Genomic DNA, 7,476 nt, shown 5'->3' with positions numbered 1-7,476 from the left:
AGATATTCCCCCAACTAGATTTTATGGGTGCGTCTCCACCATGAGATTCACCTCTTTTGATTTTGACAAATGATTTCCATCATAATTTTGTTCGTGCCCTCATCATTACACCGATAAGGTTTTAGGGTGCATCTCCATCTTCTGATTAGCCCTCTTCAATTCTTACACATGATTTCTATCATAATTTATGCCTTCGCTTGTGATTGTACCTGTCTTATATGGTTGAAGGTGTGTATCCGCCTTGAGATTCTCCCTGTTGATTTTGACACTTGATACTAATGATAATTCTATTCCTGCCCTCCTGATTATAATGTCCTATAAAGTTGATGTTTCTTCTTCACTTTGTGAGTTGCCTTGCACGATTTTAACACTTGATTTCAATGATTATTCCATTCCTTGCCTTGTGATTGTACGTCTATAAGTTGAAAGTGCACCTTCGCCTTGACTGTCACCCTCCTTGATTTTGACATTTGATTTTAATGATGATTCTATTCTTGTGCTTATGATTAATCATAATTTTATTATTGCCCTCATGATTATACTTATAAGGTTATGGTGTGTCTCCATCTCGTGCGTTTCCATCTCGTGCGTTTCCATCTTCAATTTTGACACATGATTTCTGTTATAATTTATGCCTTTCTTTGTGGTTGTAGTTGTTCTATAAAGTTGAGGGTGTGTCTCTACCTTGGGATTTGGCTCTCGATTTTGACATTTGATTTCAATGATAATTCTATTTCTGCCGTCTTGATTGTATTATCCTATAAAGGTTAGGTTGCTCTCCTCCTTAAGAGTTGCCTTGCTTGATTTTAATACTTGATTTTAATCTTAATTCTATTCCTTGCCTCGTGATTTAAAGTTATTCTATATGGTTGAAGGTGCATCTCTTCCTTTTGTGTTGGCCTCCTTGATTTTAACTCTTGATTTCAATCATAATTCTATTCTTGTCTTATGATTCTAACTTTTTATAAGGTCGACGCTATGCCTCCACCTTGAAGATTATTCCTCCCCAATTTTGACACCTGACCTCAGACGCAATTTTATTGTTGTCCTTTTGCTTATACTTATCCTATATGGTTGAGGTTGCGTTTCCACCGTGAGATTTGCTCTCCTTAATTTTGACATATGATTTCAATAATAATTCTAATCATGTCATTGTGATTATACTAAATTTATAAGGTTGAGGGTGCCTCCACCTTCATATTTGCCCTCCTCGATTTTTACACTTGATTTGAATCATAATTCTAGTCATATCCATGTAATTTATACTTACAATATTCTTTCCCTTATGATTGTACTTATCCTATATGCTTAAAGTTATGTCTCCACCTTGATATTCGCCCAACTAGATTTTGGCACTTCATTTCAAACATAAGGTTTATGGGTGCGTCTCCACCATGAGATTCACTTCTTTTGATTTTGACAAATGATTTCCATCATAATTTGTTCATGCCCTCATGATTATACTGATAAGGTTTTAGGGTGCATCTCCATCTTCTGAATAGCCCTATTCAATTCCAACACATGATTTCTATAATAATTTAAGCATTCGCTTGTGATTGTACCTGTCCTATATGGTTGAAGGTGTGTATCCACCTTGAGATTCTCCTTGTTGATTTTGACACTTGATTTTAATGATAATTCTATTCTTGCCCTCGTGATTTTACTATCCTATGAAGTTGATGTTTCTTCTCCACTTTGTGAGTTGCCTTGCACGATTTTAACACTTGATTTCAATCATTATTCCATTCCTTGCCTTGTTATTGTATGTATTCTATAAGTTTAAAGTGCACCTTTGCCCTGTGTGTCACCCTCCTCGATTTTGACACTTGATTTTCATCATGATTCTATTCTTGTGCTTATGATTAATCATAATTTTATTCTTGCCCTCATGATTGTACTTCTAAGGTTATGTTGTGTCTCCATCTCGTGCGTCTCCATCTTCAATTATGACACATGATTTATGTTATAATTTTTGCCTTTCTTTGTGATTGTACTTGTTCTATAAAGTTGAGGGTGCATCTCTACCTTGAGATTTGGGCTCTCGATTTTGACACTTTGATTTCAATGGTAATTCTATTACTGCTCTCTTGATTGTATTATCCTATAAAGGTTAGGTTGCTCTCCTCCTTAAGAGTTGCCTTGCTTGATTTTAATACTTGATTTTAATCATAATTCGATTCCTTGCCTCGTGATTTTAAGTTATTCTATATGGTTGAAGGTGCATCTCTTCCTTTTGTGTTGGCCTCCTTGATTTTAACTCTTGATTTCAATCATAATTCTATTCTTGTCTTATGATTTTAACTTTTAATATGGTCGATGATGTGCCTCCACCTTGAGATTATTCCTCCCCAATTTTGACACCTGACCTCAGACGCAATTTTATTGTTGTCCTTTTGCTTATACTTATCCTATATTGTTGAGGGTGCATTTCCGCCGTGAGATTCACTCTCCTTAATTTTCACATATGATTTCAATAATAATTCTAATCTTGTCATTGTGATTATACTAAATTTATAAGGTTGAGGGTGCCTTCGCCTTCATATCGCCCTCCTTGATTTTTACACTTGATTTGAATCATATTCTAGTCCTATCCATGTAATTTGTACTTACAGTATTCTTTCCCTTATGATTGTACTTATCCTATATGCTTAAAGTTATGTCTCCACCTTGATATTCGCCCAACTAGATTTTGGCACTTCATTTCAAACATAAGGAGGTTTAAGGGTGCGTCTCCACCATAAGATTCACCTTCTTTGATTTTGACAAATGATTTCCATCATATTTTTGTTCATGGCCTCATGATTATACCGATAAGGTTCTAGGGTGCATCTCCATCTTCTAATTAGCCCTCTTCAATTTTGACACTTGATTTCTATCATAATTTATGCTTTCGCTTATGATTGTACCTGTCCTATATGGTTGAAGGTGTGTATCTGCCTTGAGATTCTCTTTGTTGATTTTGACACTTGATTTTAATGATAATTCTATTCCTGCCCTCATGATTATACTATCCAATAAAGTTGACGTTTCTTCTCCACTTTGTGAGTTGCCTTGCACGATTTTAACACTTGATTTCAATCATTATTCCATTCCTTGCCTTGTGATTGTATGTATTCTATAAGTTGAAAGTGCACCTTCGCCTTGAGTGTCACCCTCCTCAATTTTGACACTTGATTTTCATCACGATTCTATTCTTGTGCTTATGAGTCTATTATTGTACAAGGTTAAGTGTGTGTCTCCACGTTGAGAGTTGTCCTCCTAAATATTAACTCCTAGTATCAATCATAATTCTATTATTGTCTTTGTGATTATACTTATAAGGTTGATGGTGCATGTCAATCTTTGTGATTAGCCGTGTTCAATTTTGAGACATGAGACATAATTTTTGCCTTTCCTTATGATTATACTTGTCCTATATGGTTTAGGGTGCATCTCCACTTTGAGATCATTCCGCTTGATGTTGACATTTGATTTCAATGACAATTTTATTCTTGCCCTAATGATTGTACTGTCATATAAGATTGAGGGTGGTGCTCCACCTTTAGAGTTGGCCAACTTGATTTTAAATTTTGGTTTTAATCATAATTCTATTTCTCGCCATGTTGTTATATTATTCAATATGGTTGAGGGTGTGGCTCCACCTTGTGATTCGCCCTACTCAATTTTGATACTTGATTTCCATCATAATTCTGTTTTTGTCTTAGTGCTTATACTTATCATATATGGTTGACGGTGTGTCGGCACCTTAAGATTCACCCTCTTCAACTTTGACACCTAAGATCAATCATAATTCTATTATTTTACTTGTGATTATATTTATTCTATAAGGTTGAGGTTGTGTTTACACCTTCAGATTTGCCTTCCTTGATTTTGACACTTGAATTTCTTTATTATTCTATTCCTACCCTTGTATTTTATACTTATAATTTTCTTGCCCTTCTGATTGTACTTAACTTATATGATTAAATGGGTGGTCTCCACCTTGAGATTCTCCCTTCTCCATTTTGACACTTGATTTCAAACATAATTCTACTTTTGCTATTATGATGGTACTTATCCTATAAGGTTAAAGGTTGTGTCTCCACATTGAGATTTATATTCATCAATTTTCACAAAAGATGTCAATCTTAATTTTATTCTTGCCCTCTTGATTATACCTATATGGTTGATGGTGCATCTCCATCTTGTGATTAGCCATCTTATATTTTGGCACATGATTTATGTCATAACGTATGCCTTTCCTTGTGATTGTACTTGTCTTATAAGGTTGAGTGTTGCCCTCCTTGTTTTTGACACTTGATTAAAATCATAATTCTATTCTTTCCTTATGATTGTACTATTTTATAAGGCTGAGGGCGTCTCAACCTTGAGATTCACCCTATTAGTAATGACACGTAATATCAACTATAATTCTATTTCTGTTATTACAATTACTTATTTTATAAGGGTTAGGGTGTGTCTCCACCTTGAGGTTCACCCTCCTCAATTTTTACACGTGATTTTTACCTTGACACGTGATTTTAATCAGAATTCTATTTTTACCTTCGTAATTTATACTTGTGGTATTCATCTCTTTGTGATTGTACTCATACTTTCAAACATAATTATATTTTTGCTGTTGTGCTACTTATCCTATAGGGGTAGAGGTTGGTCTCCACAATGAGATTCATATTCATCAATTTTTGTAAATGATTTCAATCATAATTCTATTCCTTCCCTTATGATTATTTATAAAGTTGTGGTGGGTCTTGTTCTTGTGATTAGTCATCTTAAATTTTTTCAGATGATTTTTGTCATAATTTATGCCTTTCCTTGTGATTGTACTTCTCCTATAAGGTTGAGGGTGCGTCTCCAACTTGTGATTTTCCCTCTCCATTTTGATTTCATTGATAATTCTATTCCTCGCACGTGATTGTACTATCCTATAAGCTTAACGGATCTTCTCCTCTTTGAGAGGTACCCTCTTAATTTGTAACACTTTATTTCAGTCGAAATTATATTCCTGGCCTTGTGATTGTATTTATTTTATGCGATTGGTGGTGGATCATCTGCTTTTTGAATCACCCTTCTAAATTTTGATACCTGATTACGGTCGTAATTCTGTTTTTGTGCTTTTCCTTGTACTTATCCTATACGGTTGAGGGCCTGTCTCCACCTTGAGATTTGCCCTCCTTAACTTTGACACCTGAATTCATTCATAATTCTATTCATGGCCTCATGATTGTACTTATTCTATAAGGTTGTGGGTGTGTATGCATCTTGAGATTTGTCCTACTTGATTTTGACACTTGATTTTTATCACAATTCTACTCATACCCTTGTAATATATACTTATAGGATTCTCGCTCTTCTGATTGTACTTATCCTATGCGGTTAAAGGCGTGGTCTCCACCTTGAGATTCTCTCTCCTCAACTTTGACATTTGATTCAAATATAATTTTATCTTTGCTATTATGATAGCACTTACCATATAATGTTATAGGGTTCATTTCCACTTTAAAATTCGTCTTCATTGATTTTGACAAATGATTTCAATCATAATTCTATTCTTGCCCTCTTGATTATGCTTATTATTTTAGGGTGCATCTCCATCTTATGATAAGTTGTTTTATATTTTGGCACATTATTTGTGTCATAATATATGTTTCTCTTTGTGATTGTACTTGTCCTACATGGTTGAGTGGTTCTTCCGTGATTTTGAAACTTGATCCATATAAGGTTGAGTGGTTCTTCCCTTATTCACACAATTATCCGAGTAGCTGCCTGATCCATAGACAAAAGCTTGTCAGCTGGGTCAAGGAGTTACCCTATTTAACAAAAGCACTTCTGGTAAGATGGCTCTAATTGTTCGAATAAGGGAATGAATCTAGATGAAAGGGAGCCTTCCAGTAAGGAGCCCAATCCCATAGACATTAGGCAAATGCGCAAGATCTCGTTGATAATAAAATAGGTGAGTCACACGGTATAAATGTGGTGTCACACCCACGAGGTAAGGAGAGAAAAACTTACTTTTATTCTTAATCTTTTGAGCAAGCTTCTCTCGGTGCCTTCGTCTGATCCTCAACTGACTTAATCTTCAGAGGCAGCTTACTGGCGTTTTAGCCGGCCCTTTGCTGACTATTCAAATGTTGGATTAGCCTTTTGGAAGGCTGGGAAATTGGTCGAACTCAACAGTTTGGCACTGTCTAAGGGAAACGACAAATAATGGCAAGACGAGCAACCAGCCAGGGACCAAATAATTTTGATGACTTTTTGTAAAACTAGCTTTGAAAAGAGATTTATTTAATTTCTTCGAGGGTGGGCTTCTTAGTATCCAAATTTGTTTGTCTATTTTTTTTAACGAGAATGTCCAATAGAATTTCATATTTGAGCTACAAGGTGATATTTGGGGTGTGGCTATAGACAAAGCATAGACTATTGATTCTTATACACCTCTTCCCACAGGCTCATAAAAACTGCGACGTTAAGTACCCAAAGATAAAGAGGTGGAGGACAAAAGGAGATTGCTTGGAATCATTTACGAAGGAAGTAGTCGAACAAAGAATAGTGGAGTTTGAGGGTGACATTGATGTGATGGAGAATTGGAGGCCTAAGTGTTTAGGAAGGTTTTAGGGACGGACAAGGTGAATTGAAAAGAAAACACCATTCCTCTAGAGAGAGTAAAGAGTTGGATTATGAGCTAAAATCATGGTGCAAATAAAGCTTTGGTAATGTTTATCTAATAGAGAGGAAAACCTAATAGGAGGTGTGGAATATGTAACAACTTAGTTGTCCGCCCCTTGTTTGATTCTATACTAAATTGGGAGAAACATAGCTGAAGATGTGAGAAGCACTGCATAAAAGAGGAAAAAATCTTAAAGAAATTCTTGGGAGCAGTAGTTACAGGTTGGAGATGGGAATAGTAGTAGTTCTAACATATTGTGGTCAGCTATAGGAATCATTGTAATCACATCTTAGAGATTAAGGAACCAAGGGTAATCTATTATAGATCCCAAGGTATAAAGGAGAAGGTGGTAGGACTGTATCGATGGGCAATTACAGTGTATATGGATTTAAAGAATAATTTTTTGGCAGGATTAAGAGATGTATGATAGATTGGATAAGGTGGTGGAGCTTAGGAGATACATTTGGGATTCACCCTTAAATGTTGCGTTGCCGGAGTGAGAGAAGTATTGGGAGCGGTAACTACATAGTGAGTTGGACATCGGTTGGATGCCAAATGAGATGATTACTAGTATTTTTAAGCTTTTAAGGATGTACAACGGGATTTGAAAGGAAAACCACATTCCTTTTGAGAGATATCAAGGTGAGACGATGAGCTGAAATCTTGGATCAAACAAGGAGTTGGTTATGTGATACAAATTAAATTGACCCGGCTTATTATCCGAGCAACAGCCTGATCCATAGACAAAAGCTTGTCAGTTGGGACAAGGAGTTACCCTATTTAACAGAAGCACTTCTAGGAAGATTCCTCTA

This window comes from Hakea prostrata, chromosome 4 (assembly GCF_041222555.1).
Source record: "Hakea prostrata isolate BN-2017 chromosome 4, UWA_Hpros_2, whole genome shotgun sequence".
NCBI lineage: Eukaryota > Viridiplantae > Streptophyta > Magnoliopsida > Proteales > Proteaceae > Hakea > Hakea prostrata.
The sequence above is the reverse complement of the archived record's forward strand: the minus strand, read 5'-3'. Positions refer to the sequence as shown.